General features: G+C 43.8%; 1 protein-coding gene across 1 annotated transcript in view; it reads right to left on the minus strand.

The window, feature by feature from the left end:
• Positions 1 to 17,776, minus strand: part of LOC126029918 (autism susceptibility gene 2 protein-like) — a 173,738-nt gene that overhangs the window by 27,587 nt on the left and 128,375 nt on the right. The gene's annotated exons all lie outside the window — the stretch shown is intronic.

A 17,776-nucleotide genomic window follows, 5' to 3' on the forward strand; every position in this document is an offset into this window, starting at 1 on the left:
TGTGTGGCCTCTATCATAACCTTTCAAGCATTCAGTCATTCTTAGCTAGCCCTGCATCTTAACTCCTTTCAGCCATCTTCCCTTTGACCTCCATGCTGGCCAAAGACCAAAAGGCAGAGCCCTAATCCCCTTGGTCAAAGGCCTTATCAGGGACCATATGGAATGCCAGGGATCAAACCAGGATTGGACACAAACAAGGCAAATGCCCTATCACTGTGCTATCTATCTCTCTGGCCCTTGGACATAAGACTTTAACATAAAATTCTGACTTCAATCAGGTTCTGTAGCTCTCTCTCTAAGTAATGGCACCAGAAATAAAGAAACACCCCTACCTGTGAGCACATTTGCCAGTACCACTGGCATGACTACCCTGCCCACATTTGGGAGTCAAAAGGCCCTTCCTCTTCTTATTACTCTGCTCAGAATAGTCTCTGAAATAAGGGGGCTTCTGTAAACTTGCACCATGAACTTGCTGATTTTATCATTATAAGCCACTATTGGTTCTGTCTTTTCCCTGGTCCTATGATTCTGTGCATACACACAGAATTTACACCAAAGTGAATAATGCTTCCTGATATTTTTTTCCTAAAGCAGACCATAAATGCACCACGCACAAAAGCAAACTGGTAGCCTTCAGGCTACTGAAAACATAGAGAGGTTCCTCCTGGCTTTCCAGCATGATGGTGAAAGTACAAGAGAGGTGTAGGACTGTCTCCCAGCACCATTCTGCCAGGGGAGACTATGCTAGAAGCTGAAAATCGAGGAGATGCTGCATCTTAGTTTCTAACTAGAGGCCAAGGGATTGTCACAGTTAAAGACGTGCGGGGCCCTGCTCAGCCTGAACACTCCTGGGCAAGGGCTTTGGCCTATGGTTTGTTCCACAAGAGTTTTGTTCCAAAAGGCAGTGGCCAGAGATCTTGGGCTCATTACACATGGGTTCATTACTAGGTCTTGGGCAGAGAGCACTCGCCACCTAGTAATGGGTTAAAATAAAGGTTTTCTCAAGAAGTTGTACATGTGAAAACAGTTTCTCACTCCAACAGCTAATTTAGTATTGTTTTGCTTGAAACAGGCATATATTTTTTAGCCCTTTGAGAACTTTGTTCTCTCTAGGTGGGAGTAAAGAATAAATACAGATTTCCTATCTCATTAAGTTAAATTTCAAATTCATGGCTTTGTCCAAGGACCAGTGCCTAAAGCATTCCTCCCATTTCCTAAAGGCCAGTGGGCTTCACTTCTACCGACTTCTGCTGCTCAGGAAGCACCGGGAACCACAGATAAGCAAGTACTCGGCCTGTCTAGCCTTATGTCCCCTCCTTGTTCGTAAGTCATTAAACTTGAGAATTGAGAACAAGCAGCCAAGTTCATGGACAAGCAAGGCAGGGACTTGGGCCTGCTTCTATAGCCCTGTGGCTGGCTTTTTAATGTTTCTCTGCAGCCTCACTGCCTTGGTGCTGGACTCAGCTGGAGTAAGAGACTTCTGGGGACCACTGAACCCTCTCTCCAGTGGAAACCTGAAGGAAAGTGTGTGTGTGTGTGTGTGTGTGTGTGTGTGTGTGTGAATCCAGTATTCAGTGAAAATACTGAAGCACAACCATTTAGGGTAAAGGGTGAGAAAGCTACAGAGTAGATCAACACTGCATCCAGCTAAATCTGAAGGCAGATGTGGATCTCAGTGCTCTGGCACTACATAGAACTGTGAGCAAGGGAATGACAGCTCAAAAGACTGGGAAGAGTCATTTTACGATCCCCATTTATACAAGTCTCTGGAGGTGAAGATTAGGCGTCGTGCATTTTTGTGGCTAATCGGTAATGCAGTTCCTCTTCCTTTCAATTATTCAATAAATGTACCTTCCCAGTTAAGCTTTTCCATCCTGACAGTCAATTTGTCTTACCATGCTGCTCCAAAATTGGCAAGAATACATTTTAAAATAAAATCATTTTGTATTGCTCTCTATGCTCTGAATTTGCCAACGGATGAAATCTGCTGAGACTGAAAGAAGTTAGAATGTACAATTGACCAGACTTATTTAAAAGTTTTATTCACTGCATTTGAGTTTTTTTAATCCCTCTTCTTGTGATTATAAAAATAACACAGTGCTTATAACAAAGACGTGCAAATTAAACGCACACTGTAGGCTCTACAGTAAGAAGAATGAATATAACCACATGTAAATTATATTTAAATAAATGAAACACCAATGTGGGGGAGGGGCAACTAGGCCGACAGCTCGACATAAGCTCTTCTGGGGTGCAGGGGTTATCTGGACCACCTTAAGAGCATTCTGTAAAAAAGATGTCCACCTTTCCTACTACACACTTCTCTGTATTCCTCTTTATTTCCCTCCCCATCTCTTCAAATCATTAAACAGAGGGCCAGTTTGTTCCATTAGCAGATTCAATTACTCGAACGAATGGAAGGATGACATTCAGTCTTGCAGCTCTTCTTCTCGGTCACTGAAACTGTACAATTGAGGAAAACCCACTGTTTGTTCAAGGCAAATTAATTTTCAAACACTGCAAGAGTGGGAGATCAGGGGAATGATGGGTGCTTGGCAGGGCTCAAAGAGATTCCATTTTGTGCTTGTCATTTTGAGTAAACATTAATTACCATCTGGGAAGCTAAGCTCTGTGCTGAAGCCTGTATCAAAAACCCTCTGAGGGCCTCTGGGGTTCCTGGTAAAAACAAAATCCTCAATGGGGACAAATACTCACTGCATGTCCCAATCACATGCAGCCACTGGAAGGCAAAGTGGGGTGCACCCCATGAGGGCAGAGATTGGCCGAGTGGGAGCAAAAGCCACATTCCTCAGCTGAGGGCTCACACTCCTTCAGACGTATCTACCTTAGAACTCAGTCCAAAGCGCCATCTTTAAGAGCAGTCCTGACTTTTTAAGGCCTCTAGACCAAGCATCTGCTCTTGAGATGGATGTTGGCAGATGAGAGCTGTCAGACTGTGGCACCCCCCAAAATGAAGGGCGTTGGCAGCACTTCACTTAAACTATACATTTCTTTTGCACAGCCTCTGGCTAGGGGTGCTCTATCATGAAGGACCAGATCCATGGTAGGAATTAATTTTTTGAGGGCAGATGTGGGACATAAAAATTCGTTTATTTTTCCTTTCCTGAACAAGCATTTTCATTTTTGTAGGTACTGCCTTTTAATATTATTTTTAATTATTGCTTTATTAGAGACCATGGATACAAAATTGTTCACTAAACTGAGTTTTCGTTGTAGAATGTATACCACTCTTCATTAGTGCACCGTTCTGTCATCATTGTCCTGTTTCCCTCCCACCATGCAGGCTTTTTATTCTCTCTCTCTCTCCTCTCTCTCTCTTCTCTCTCTTCCCCCCCACCAAGACCCCATGACTCTGTGGTGTGCACTATTGTTAATAAAGGGGTACCATGCATATCACTTTATCCTGGACATAAAAATTCTTTTTTTGGTTTTTGGGGCCACACCCATTTGATGCTCAGGGGTTACTCCTGGCTAAGCGCTCAGAAATTGCCCCTGGCTTAGGGGACCATATGGGACGCCGAGGGATCGAACTGCGGTCCTTCCTTGGCTAGCGCTTGCAAGGCAGACACCCTACCTCTAGCGCCAATTCACTGGCCCCGGACATAAAAATTCTTAAAAGAAAGACCAAGGATGTGAATCCTGATTTTCTCACTCAGAGTATGACGTCTCTTAGGTGCACCTGAGATAGGCTCCAAGGACATGGAGGAGTGTCCCGAGGAGAGAAAAGCACTCCTGGACCCCGAGATGGTCAACCTTCAGTGTTGCTCCCTGCAACTGACAGAGCCCAGATATGAAGGCCTGTCTCTCCCATGTTCTCATCACACCTAATTAACCCAAGTGTCTGGGATAGCCCGTGAAGAGCTCTTGTGAGACTCGGAGGAATGGACGGATTCTCTAGTCACCCCTTAATTATGGGAAAATACCCCCTTAAGAGACAGCCCAGCTGGGGCCACTGTTTCTGCATATCTCTTCTTCCAAGCCTCAACACCCAGCAGCTGATGTCTCTGGACCAGAGGACCCTCTTCTTGGTTTCTGGTAAGTGCCTCTCCTTCCAGACCCCTTAACTTCTTGGCTGGGTCTATCAGCTCTACTTAGGTAAGGACTCCCACTGTGCATTCTACCTGCTTCACACATATATCAGCACTACCAGGTGCCCTAAAAATGAGCACAGAAGACACCAGAGGATTCTCAACTGCCAAGTGGCATGCTCCCTCTGACCAGAAAGAGCAAAGCTGAGGAGCAGGACTGCTGAGCGCAGGCTCAGATCACGAGGGAACCCTTGACTTATTTCAGATGAACAAGCAGAACACAAATGGTAACTTCAGGTATTTGTTGTTGTTTTTAAAGAAAGCATTCCACCCTTTCAGATGACTAACCAGTGGGTGTGCAGGGAAGCAAGCAGACTGGAATCTCTCAAGCAGCCCTCGCCTGCCTGGGGCTTCCCTGTGAGCTGAGCCATGAGTACTCACAGTGCACCCCTAAATACCGTCAGCACACCCCTCCCATACACATACCCCTGAAATACCACCCTCACTGTAGCATTCCTGGCCACAATCAGATGAAGCTAACCTGACCCACACCACCTTGACAGAAGCAGAAATTCTTTTGAGTGATGACTCCATCTGGAGTCATACTAGTAAAATAGTATGACTTTAGCCATTTTTTTTTTCTTGTATCTGTCCATTTCTGTTGCACCAACATGTTGGACATTACTGGAATTGGGGGAAGAAAAGCATCTAAGAATGTTTACACTAACAGGTGATAATGCCCTGATGTCAGCTAACATGGGCTTTTGCAACACTTGGAATTTTATCAGAGATAACTTTCTCAGGGACCAGGTCAAAGTTACTAGCAGCAAAGAACTGCTGAAACCCTCACAGCCCCTGCCTCTGTGCCACAGCCCAAAGTCCCTGTCTCTGAGCAGAGATACCTAGCAGATAGGCAAAGGCCACTTGTCAGTGCAGGGAAGTGGGATGCATGTGACAATCATGCAAATGATTGCATATTTTTCAAGTCCTGGCCAGCTCCTGCTCAGATCCTAGGCTTCACAGTGCAAAGAGTCCTCCTCTTTCTTGCAGCCTCTGTAGCACACAAAGGCAGGGTTGGGCCTCTGGTTGCAGTAGAGTCCCCATCTAGCTAAAATGAGAGTCCCCTGTTTGCACAGCAACCTATTCCATTCTTGTTTCTTTTCTGATGATAAAGGGAAAGAATCACAGGCAGTAGGGCCTGTGGACAATGCTGGCCCTGGGAATCAGCTGCCACCCAACATGCGGCAAAGCAGAGGGAACCTGCACTCTTACTGCCTCTATCAGGGCATACAGCTCCTGTTTCCTGCTAGGATCTTCAAATACCTGCAGAGCGGCCTTTTCCCAATCTGGGTAAAGATGCCAAGCTGCTCTGCCTTCTTTACAACAGGTTGCTATGAGAAGCAGGCTCTCTGTGGGGGAGAATCTTCCCACCGCTGCATAAATGCTGTCAGCCTTCACAAGTGCCCATCTGGACCCCTGAGGGCAGATAACAAACCCTCTTGAGTGTTAGGGAAGCCTGCTAAGGACCAGTGTGGCCTGGGTGCTGCTGTGGCCCTGCAGTCTGTTTGACAAGCTCTGAGCTCTTTGTTCCATAGGATGATAGGTTTGGTTCTTTCTTTAAAGGAGGAGCAGAGAGAAAAGAACTCCAGGTATTTTTCTGGAAACTGTGCTTTCTGGTCTCGTATGGTCCATCATCTCATCCAGTGGTTCCAATCTAGTATACGACCTCTAGTTCCAATCTAGTATACAACACAGTTCTGAGTGTGAATTTGCAGCTCCCAAGCATGCATGCTCCAGCTTGCACCCTCCCTCAAAAGCTGGCTGCTCAGGTGCTAGCCAGACCCTTGGGTCTCCAGATTTTTGGGTCTCTACCACTAACACCCACTCTTGTAAATCACCCCCTCATTCTTCTCTGCGGAGTTCTCTGCCTATAACTGAGTGGCTGTGAGAGGGAGGAGGAAAGCTGTGTCTTCGAACAAACAATGAGCTCTTCCTGCTGCTTCCATTCCAGCTCCCTATTCTCTGAGGCACCATGAGTAGAAGAAATGGGAAGAGTCCTGTAAGAGTCCTTATAGCAGCAAGCCACCGAAAGTCTGAAACCAGATTCTCTGAGACCAGTACAGGAAAAATTACTGTGATGGGCACAGGGGAAGAACCAGGAACAAGGGCATAAAAATGCAGAAGAAATTAAAAATTGGAAATGGCCTGGGTTGCCGAATAGGGGACCTAGAAAATAGAACTAGATGAGTTATGAGGTTTCATATGTTCCCAAATACTGTCCCTAATGCCACCATTTAGACAGTCACTTTTTTGCAGGGGAGGGTTGGGCCACAACTAGTAGTGTCTGGTGTTGTTCCCGGCAGTGTTTGAGGGACTGTAAATGGTGCCAAACCGTGGTTGGCACATTCAAGGCAAGCACTTTACTCCTATATTATCTTTTTGACCCTTTTAAAGTATCAGGTCTATTGGGGCCAGAGAGATGGCACAGCGGGAGTGTTAGCTTTGCATGAGGTCAACCCGGGAGGGACCCAGTTTGATTCCCTGAACCCATATGGTCCCCAGCCTGCCAGGGGTGATTTCTGAGTGCAGAGTCAGGTATGACTGAGTGCCGCTGGGTATGGCCCCAAAACCAACCAACCAATTAATCAATAAATAAATAAAGTTTAAAAAAAATAAAGTATCAAGTCTACAAATCCTCAAAAATTGATTTTCTTATAGACCATCCATGTAATAAATATTTGTTAGGAAAACAAAACTGCCTTGCCATTCTTTTTATTTATAATCTTCAATTAATCAAAGGAAGAGAAGTATTCAGACAAAAAAAAAATTGAAAGCCACAGCCAGGTTCAAAAAGGCAGTGAAGACATCATTTATTTGGAGCTACCTATTCAGGGTCTGAGCCCTCCAAGCTCCCCAACTGCCGATCTGTTTGAGCCATTCACTGTCCAAATATTAGAGGCTCAAAGTCAGCCTCTGGGAACACATAGGAGGAAAGCTTGGATAGGTCACCAAGCAGTGCCCCAGGAACTCTTGAATGCAAATGTTTTCAGACAACCAAGCTGAGGCTCAGGATGAGGAGTGTCACAAAGGCTTAACTCCTGCAAATACATCAGCCTGACTCCAGAGGTTTTCAAAGCTGAACAGTGGAATTTCATCCATTTATTGCTTCAATGGAAGAACATGTCTGCCTGGCTGCATGTATCCCTGGCTCACAGTGACAGGTTCCTACCCCCCATATCCCACTCAAGGGCTCAATTCTGGCTCCTCTGTCCACATGAAAAGCTCAGAATCACAGCATCAACTTAATTTCTTTCACAGGAAGCCATGGCTCAAGTGCTAATAATTGCTTATGTCATTTAACATAAATATAATAAGTTACAGGACCTAAAGCATTATCTGTTCCATAGCAGTCTAAATAAATTTTGAAAATAAATACCAGGACATCCCATGATCTTCTGTATAAAATTCTCTAAAGGCTTTTTTTCATCATGCATATGCTCCTGCCCTTTATCAGAGGCTAATCCCAAACAGCATCATCTAAAGCTCCAGGCTTTTTGACCACATTCAGGTCCTCTGTACCACCTATTCCAAGTCATGTCTGAGTCTCATAACTGGCTGAACTAATCATCCTCCTTTATTATCTGAGTCCCTGAGAACTCCCCTAAACCTCTGATGAGCAGCCCTTCTATCTACTTATTTACCCATAGACTTAGCCAGGAACACTTACCACATAGTATTACTTTTATTTCATTTTTACCTTTAGTTTCTTTGGGTTGGAGACCACACCTGGCTGCATCAAGGCTTACACCTGATTGTGTACTCAACGATCGCTCCTAATGGGGATGGGAGACACTAGATGTGGTGCCAGAGGACAAACCCATGTAGGATTGCAATCACAGCAAATGCCTTCCCTGCTGTACCATCTCTGTGGTCTCTGTTACTTGTACTTTGATATATACAACTAGTTTTATTTTTTAAAAGGAGCGATCTCTTTAAAAATAATTAACATTTATTTCAATGCCATACACAATGAATTCCTGAGTGAACACTTGATAAATATTTGATTTCTGGGGCCAATGTGATATTATAGTACAGTGGTAGGGCATTTGCCTTGCAAGCAGCCAACCCAGAATGAACCCGGGTTCACTCCACAGAATCCCACATGGTCTCCTGAGTCTGCCAGAAGTGATTTCTGAGCTAAGAGCCACGAGTAACCCCTGAACGCCGCTAGGTGTGGCCCAAAAACAAAAAAAAAATTTGATTTCCTTAGCTACATAATCAATTTATAAAATCTAAGCAAGTGTATTTATGCCTGCAATTCAAAAGAAGGAAAAAAAATCACTATAATGAGAAAAATACTCAATAAACAATTACATATTAAGCCAAAAAAAATGCCTCTTTGGAGCCATTTCCATAATTGGACATTATACTGCAATAAAATAATAGTACACAATACAAGCAAATGTAAAATAATTGGAAGCCATTATGAAGTTTAAGGATCCATTTCCAATATATAATAAAACTAATGTTCTAGCTTAAATTGTGGAAAATTCTAATAGTTTGGTTTTTTTTCCCCTTCCACTTTGTATACATATAGAAACCACACAATCAAAACCACATCATGTTAATAATCAAAGGGAGCCAAAGATCCTGAGCTGCTTGCATGCCTGGGTTTACAGGCTAGACCTAAAGGAGTCCACAACTTTGAGAGAATAAAGGCACTTTATCCCTTAGTTTTGGAACCATACCAGGTAGTGTTTAGGACTTATTCCTGCTTCTATGCTCAGGGAATCACTCTTGGCAGGGCTCAGGGGATCATATGAGATGTCAGGGATCAAACTACAGCCAGTGACTTGTAAGGTAAGTAAGTGCCTTACCCACTGCACAATCTCCCCAGCTCCACAAAGGCATTTTAATGTATACGGGTGGGTGGGGAACTACTATGAAGAGGTGGTCAAGATGGTTTTTACTTCTACAAAATTTTACTTTTGAGCAGAACTCAGTGGTTTCACCAAGAAACATATTACAAAGTCAAAACCCCGTGCAATCAATTTAATACGCTTGTGATTTTCAAAAGAAAAATCAAAGCAAGTCATTTAAAAATTAGACAAAGGATGACTGAACAAAAAATAGAAATGGTATACAACAATGAAACAATGGAGCAATGATGCTAGGATTGTTACACAAATAGGGAATGCATAAAAGGGGCTGTGCAGGAGAACTGGGGGCTTGTCCCAACAACAAAATTCTCTATGAAGGCAAAATGCAGCTGGCAAAGAGAGAGATAAAAATTGATATCAGAAAACATTTATAGAAAAACATCTTCTCCAGTAACACTGGGAATAAAAGTGAATATTTGTAAGCAGCAATTCTATTTTGCAAATGGAAAATGTAACAATAAAATTCCAATGTTCCCAAGGAACATTGGGCTGCAAGAGACCGTGAAGGGTGCTGGAAAGCTAGAGATGCAGGGTGTGTTTTATCAGCTCAGGCTTCCAAAAGCGCAATCCTGGCTGAACCCTTGCCTGTTTGTGGAGCTCCAGATTTTGTCAGAAACTCTCCTGTACAAGAGGAAAAGACCACTCTGAAGTCTGCAAACTACTTCCAAGTTGTGATTCCCACACCTGCCGGTCACTCTGCACAAATGAAGACATTCCAGTTCCTCTTACAACTTCCAACCTGGCATCCTTCAGTTGGTCTCCAGCACCCATCCTCTCTCATGAGCCCCAATAGCTCCTGGCATCCTGGACCACTACCGCACAGATTCAGGAATCCTCACTCACTGGCTTAGTAAACCTACAAGCATCTGTTCCTTCTATGTCCTCCTGGTTCAGAGGAAGCCATTTAACCCTACAGCAGAAGTGAAGCCCTTCCAAAACCCTGAGCTTAAAGATAGAAGGAGCCAGAGCAGAAAGAATAAGATTAAAGCCATCAAGCTAATTAGCTCTGTCCCAGTAACCCTGGTAGCTACTGGGTCACTTCCCTCAAGGCACACGGACTCCTAGGACCTACACTGAATGACTGACACTGGTCAGATTTTTTTGGATTCCATCTACATTAATCTAGCAATTACTCCATCATGCTGCCACCCCAGCAACCATACTTAGACGTGACTCCAGTTGAAGTAATAGGTTTTCAATTTTGGACCAAGAACTCAAAGATCCTCTGAGGAAAAGTTAAGACCTATTTCCCAAGAACTGAAATTCTTCTTCACAAGACCAATTTGAAAATGCTTTACCAAAAGAGGCACAGATGACAGATTACATTATATTTTCTTTTACTAGAAATAAAAAGAATAGAAATGAACATTATCACCTCCGTGCCTTCCTGGCCTCTTACAATCCCAACCATACTCTTTACTTCATCCGGGCTAAATTGACAAGGCCCGTGGGTCACCAGGGCCTCATCCAAGACTATGAACACCAGGCACAAAGGTGCACTTTCAATGTTATTCTCACATTGGCCAATGTTAGTAGTGGAAAGGGCAGATGTGAAAGAAAACAAATTCATTCACTGGGAAAGGAAGCAAGTTCCACCTGATGGCTCTGAAATCTTAACCTTCAGGAACACATGCTACATAATCCACATGCAAAGCCAGGAATGTTCCCTTCAAACCCCCAGATCTGCTCATGATAAATGCTCCTTTCATTTGGGGGAGGGGTAATAGAGAAACACACTTTTTGTCTGCTCCAACAAAGCTGTGTAATTACAGGGCAATGTAGTGTGAAAAAAAGTGCACTTAGGTAAGTTTGTTCAGATCAGATTCTATAGGAAACAAAAGGAAAACAATGGAATGGCCTTTATAAATAGTATTGGAATGAACAGACTAATACATAGACTGAGAAGCTTAGATTAATGCAAGTTTAGTTTTGAATTGCTTCTAAATTAGAGGTTCCCAAGTTTATCAGCCAGCCACGCACTTTTCAGAAAAAAAAAATCACTTAGAAAACTTTTTCCTGGGGCCGGAGTGATAGCACAGCAATAGGGCATTTGCCTTGCACGTAACCGATCCAGGACTAATGGTGGTTTGAGTTCTGGCATCCCATACGGTCCCCCAAGCCAGGAGCGATTTCTGAGCGCATAGCCAAAAGTAACCAACCCCTGAGCATCACAGGGTGTGGCTCAAAAACAAAACAAAAAAGAAAACTTTTTCCTGGAAATCTGCCTTCTTTTAAAGGAACAAAGATCAACTGTCCCTCCCCCATTGTATGTGAGGTTACTAATATGCCCATTGCCCTAAAAATGATCAGGATCTATATTCCCCTTAAAACTCAACACAATTTTGAGATGCAACATATTCTACTTCAAACAAAATGACTGAGAATATCACCTCTTAAAACTCTGCTGTCTTCATTCAAATTAGAGAATGTGGGTGGCCTCGATATCCATGGATCCTGCAGGCTCCAAGGATCTAGGATTTCCTGACATGTTGGTCTATTCGATTTCTAAAGAAACAACACCCCAGGCAGATCACAGGTGAAAAGTAAGAGTCATTCAAACTCCCTGTAACACTTATTTATTTCCTCCAAGTGAGAACAAATGAGTCTTCTGGACAGTGAGTAGGTATAACTCATGGGTCTCACGCCCCAGCCTGGCAAAGTGTCAAGAGGCATTATTGATCCAGTAAGTAACAGAACAACAAAACGAGCTGCTCAAGTGTATGCTTCATGAGACTGCATGTTCCAGAGGGGCTGTTATTGTTTGCATGCAATTCTGTCTACAGAAAGAAAACACTAGGTGGATGTAAAGAAGTGTACTGTGGTGGCCTTATCCCTGGGAAGAAGCTACATGTACACGTATCAAGACCCAGTATTACCACCACATCAGCCCATACTAGGATTGCCCCCACCCATGCTGGCATTAGGATCTCCCCTCAGATCCCAGACAACCCTCCTTCTTTCCAGTGACACACAAGCCATAACACTTCACTGTGCCCTTTACACACCTCAGCACCAAATTTTCTCTCATCACCATTTAACGAGTGTTAAATGTTAAGTCCTTCTACCAATGATAGCATTTTTGTGTGGATGATCCCACTGTTCCACTACGCCTCAGTTTTATTTGTTCCATTAGGCAAAGCACAGTGACTTTTAGGAGTATGTATATAGGAAGAATTCAGAATTCATGACAGAAAGAAATTCAAAGAATGGCACCCAGGGAAGAGATAATACAGGGGTTAAGACATGAGTCTTGCATGTAGCCAACCCTAAACTGATCCCTCTCCAGCACTGCATAAGGCTTCTCAAAGTACTTACAGGGGTTACTCCTGCATATACTGCCAGGAACAGCCTCTGAACACTGCCAGAGATGACCCCAAAATAATAACAACAGAAATGAAAGTGTCTCTGGGCAGCAGGAAGTTGGTCATCAGGGATAATTCTCTAAAACACATCAGCCAACTAACTCATTTACAAATATGAAGAATTTAAGAGCAAATCTATTTTATTTATTCACTCAACAAAAATCCAATCAACAACCGTGAGCTGTAGGTTGGAGAGGAAAAAGAAAGATGAGCTATGATTAATCTCCTAGTGGAATTCCTAAGTGAATAGAAGACATAAATAGCTACACTGCAATGTAGTAAAAGCTCTAGAAGAAGTACCACAAAGTCTGCTGAAATCTCAAAGGAAGGAAGGACTAACTCTTCATTGACAGAAAAACGAATCCCTGAGGCTTAACAAGCTGAAATGATGGGTTAAAAGGAAAAAAAAATGGGCACTACAATAACAGGGATTGTTAAGTGTACACTTAACACCTTCAGGATTTTTAAAAACCTGCTGCTACTAAGCCTTGCTTCTCCTTTCCTTTATTTGAAAACAGTTGGCATTTGCATTCATTTTGCAGTAAGCTCCAGTCAGTCAAAAGCAATTCCAATGCAGCAGGCTTTGGCTGTCTTCATCAGAATGTGGAACTACCAAGAATGAGGATGGTGGGTACTAATAAACTCACATCCTGAGAATCAGGCTCTCTGAGCCTTCCTCTAAAGGGCTTGCGTATAAACTAGAATAAATTCAAAGGATGATAAATGAAATCAAAAGCTGTCTGGTGTGTAGGGGCCGCAGAAAGGCGGAGGGCAGTGAGGAGGGACTGGGCTATTTTTGTGTCTGAAAAGGCAGTCTTGGGAACAGGAGGCTGATTTGTAGGACAGAGCCCAGAGGGAGCAGACTGTAGCCCAATAAATAGCCTTTTCTAACAATTAGAAAGGCGAAAAGATGGAACAGAAAGGTGTCTCTGGGGTCACCAAGCCCAGGGCCATCTGGCAAGGAAGGGGCCACAGACTGACACATCTAACAGGTGCTTTTAGCTCACCTTACAAGATCTCCCACCAATCAAAAGGTCACTAAAGATCAATGTCTGACTTTGGTTAAGTCCCAGCTCTTAACCTCCTAAGCGGACTTAGGGCTGAAATCACACTGACACTATTTCCTAAAGAATCTGGGAGGGACACACACAGTGATCCAGAAACTCCTGGGCATCACCCAAGAAGCTCCGGTCCCCTTAACCTGGTCTCCCCTGAAGCTGAAGCCTTGGGACAAACACCTCTGTAAAAGTACATTGAAGGCCAGGGGACAGTGTGGGAGAGGGGCTCACACTTTTCTACATATAAATTGCTCCTCTGAAGACTCAGGCTGTTCAGAATGGGAATTTAAGGATGCCTTTCAAGAAAGTATTTTCTGGGGCAGGCACCAACTGCCTCTGGGGAAATGGGGCCTTGGCTAGGTGCAGGTGGACAAGGCCATCCTTCTGGGCCCCATGCTGTTCCATGAGATCCTAATGCTGCCTGAGGAATGCACATGCACAAATCAGGTGCATAACCAGCCTGACAAGAGAATTCAAAAGAATCAAGTCATCTCTCAGCCAACCCAGGACGTCCTGAAGCACTCACTGTCCTTGGCAGGTTACTGCTTAATACACTTTCTGGCTAGTAAGCAGAATCTCAGGCAACCAAATTTCATTTTGCCTAATACAGCGCAGCCATAAACTTTTGCTGAGGGGCTGGAGAGATAGAACAAGGCATTTACCTTGGCTGTAGCCAACTCAGGTTCAATTCCCAACATCACACAGAGTCCCCAAAACCCAACTAGGAGTGATCCCTGTGCAAGGAATAAATCCTGAGCAGGGCCATGTGTGGTCTCCACACCAAAATCCAAACAATATTTGCCAAAATTATCCCCAAGAATGACAGAGAACAAACTGACATTTCCGGGGAAGGGTGTCTGACAATGCAGGTCTGGAGTAGGGGAGTAAGGATGGGGAGATCAAATTGAGTATAAGCCATACTTCATCGGCCCCTAAAAAGGAGGAGAGGCATTTACACCGTATTTTCTTTCATATGAACAAGTCTATCCTGGTGTGGTAAGAACTTAAATGATCAGAAAAGCCACACATTTCAAGTTCAAGAATATACCCTTTCCCACAGAGGGAGAGAGGGGATGTAAAACCCATCCAGGGGTGTTCAGGTCCTGAAGAAGAGAGGTACCTAGGGCCCACTGACAGCCAGAGCTGGCAGTCTTAGGGGCCACGTGAAGTAGGAGTGAGGTCTGTGCCCTACCAATTCAGGTCCAGGGATGTTATACGGCCACTGAGAGGATCTTTCAAACACTGGGCCACCTTTTACCGGAGCAGTGACCCACATGCAGCCTGACAACACATATCGATTGGCATGTAGTCCAGTAGTTCTAGAAAGGGAAACCAGTGTGCACCAAGAGAAGAAAAATGAACTGCAAGTGCTTCTACTGAGCCACGTCATCCATCCAAGCAGAGGAGCAAGAGTGTGTCCCTACACCAGAGAAGAAGCAGGAGGAGTGGAGCACTGCCCATGAAGAGGATCCCAGTGAGGAGGCATGCCACCAGTGAGGTCAGCCACTGAGGAGAAGCATATCTAGTGAGAAGTGTCACCAGTTACGAACATTGCCAGTGAAGAGTGTTGCCAGTGCAGAGTGCCATCCTTTCTCTCCACACTCACCCCATGTCTTCAAGTTAAAAACCCACACCTAGACAAGTGTCCACAAATGTATTCACAGCTGTTATTTCCCTCTGGGTCAGAAATGAGAGCACTGGCTAAGGGCACTTAAGAACTGGGAAATGCTGTCTACTGGCCCTGGTGCGTGTCACTGCCTGTATTGCGTGGTCTAACAGTACTGTTATAAATAATCAAATGGCCCTTGGCAGAAACCAAGCTCCCCATCATGAATCTAGGACCCCATTATCCAGGGAGGCTTTGTTTTTCAGTTCATAGGACAATTTGCAGAAAGGCCCCTAAGGACAAGTCTGCCTAAATGCACATAGGAGTTGCAGGATCCCTTGACTGCATCTACAATCTGTTTTCAGTGTGGAGACTTTTATATTATCTGAGCAAAGTCTGTTTAGCAAATGTCAATCAGTGCCCCCACGGAGGCTCAAAAAAAGCAGCTGCCTGGTCCATGTGAAGCCCTGGTGTTCCCCACATGCATCAAGTGTAGATCACAACCACAACATGTGTGGTAGCTGAATAAGGTGGTTCCAGCCACCATGGGCACATGTGCAAACACTGCAAGTACAGTTGGATGACCCCAGGCAAACTCCATAGCCTAGTATGTGTCACCCCAGGTCATCACAACCACTACAATAAAAGGAAGATGGGAAAAAATGGGGGAAAATTAGTAATAATAAAAATGAGTGTCTTTAGTAGAAATTAGAATTCATTTGAGGGCCTTGTTAATTTCCACGGCCTAAAAATGAAAATCTAATTAGGTATATATTAAAACATTTCTTTTTATTGCTAATTGGCTGTCACATAATAGTCTGCCTAGATTATATTCTACTGTTAATTATAACATGGATAAAATTGGCAGTAGCTGTTTTCCATCAAGGTTATCTCTGAGGTCAAAGCCCTGAAACTGAAACTCTCTCTGAGGTCTGAGGGCTTTTCTTCATAACCTCTACCCCACACTGCACAGAACAGAGCAAAACTGGATTGCACAAAGAAATTCCTCTAACCTGATGTCAGAAATGTGGAATTTGGATTCTATGTGGTTTTGGAGACACCCCTTGCACAGGCAATGTTGGAGGAGCCATGTTTTCCAGGTCTTCCCAGCACCCAGGAGTGACAGCCACAGTAACAAAGAGATGGTGACTCTTAGGCAATCAGTGCTACAGTAGAGCATGGAAAGGGCAAGCGCACTTCGGTGGAATGAGCAGCTACTAAACACTTTGCCCAAACATCGCCTAAATATACTTCCTTATACCTTTTCTTGCTCCCTGCCTTTTTTGGTCGTTTTATCACCACTTACAAGGGTCCCCACCAGATATGCATTAAATAAGTCAAAGGAAACTGTTCTCCTTGTGAGCAGTTCCATGTAGTTCAGGTTCTGGTCAGCCCAGGGAGCCAAATTTGCAGCTACCGTGGTGGAGATTGCAGTGAACAATGCAGTCCCTTCTCTGCAGCTCCGCTGAGATGGCAGGGCACGCTTGTGAAAGCTGGTGATTTACAAGGAGGATGGAGGGTGAGGAGGTCAGGCTCCGGAGAACAGAAGGGCATATTTATGACTCAACTGCGCCATCAATCTAGGTTATATCCAGATCTTTCTGACTGCAGGGGATGTGCTTTGTGGAAACATTCTCCTCCCAAGTACATGAAATAGGAAATGCAGCTGATGAGGCGGCTGCAGGCATTTCTTCCTTCCGTTACAGTTCAGTGTGCTCCCGCCCAGTGCTCTCCTTGCTGTGGACCCCATCAATCAGAACAAATTCCTATCTGGATGGATTTTTAACTATGCTTAAAATGCAGACTGGACATTAAAAAGGACACATGAACTTAACTTAAAACACATGTAAAGGAGAGTTTTCTTTCCAGTCAAATTCTCCAATCCAATCACATAGTTTATTTTGAGAGAGCAAAAACAAAGATATCACCAAGCCCAGTATTAAAGCATACTATTACCTCATTATTTCCTTCAATTCACATCTGTTATCATTTGGTACCATAGATAAATTTTCATAGGAGCATTTATTCTCTCCAGTGACCACTTGTATATTTTAATTGCGATCTTACCTTTTAAAATAATACATCTTTAACTCTAGTTCATTTGGACTGTATTCCAGTGTAAAGCAAAGATCTGGCCATCGGGTGAATCATCTTCGATTTATAAAATCTTGTATTAAGTTTATGTGAAAATAGCATTTGTGATGGTAGTACACCTTAAAATTTTACTTATAACTATCGATGTGCGGACACTCATTTTTCTCCTTTACTAATTTTTTTTTTTTTTTTTTTGGTTTTTGGGTCACACCTGGCAAGGTGCTCAGGGGTTACTCCTGGCTATTTGCTCAGAAATAGCTCCTGGCAGACATGGGGGACCATATGGGACACCGGGATTTGAACCAACCACCTTTGGTCCTGGATCGGCTGCTTGCATGGCAAATGCCGCTGTGCTATCTCTCTGGGCCCTCCTTTACTAATTTTTAAACCCAAATTCCACTTATCCTTCTCAACTGTCAAGCAAATTAAAATTTCTGGCTGTGGCTGGAGAGCTAGGTAGGGCAGGTAGGGTGCCTCGTTGCACAGAGCTGACCTGTTCTATCTCCAGCCTCCCATGGGTTGCCCCCTAAGCACTGCCAGAAGTAATTACTGCAGAACAAGGAGTAACTCCGAGAATCTACAGATGTAACCCCCCAAATAACAACAAAATAAATCCTGATTGCAAATAGTAAAAAAAAAATTTCTTTTCTTCTTCTTCTTCTTTTTT

Source organism: Suncus etruscus, chromosome 15 (assembly GCF_024139225.1).
Source record: "Suncus etruscus isolate mSunEtr1 chromosome 15, mSunEtr1.pri.cur, whole genome shotgun sequence".
NCBI lineage: Eukaryota > Metazoa > Chordata > Mammalia > Eulipotyphla > Soricidae > Suncus > Suncus etruscus.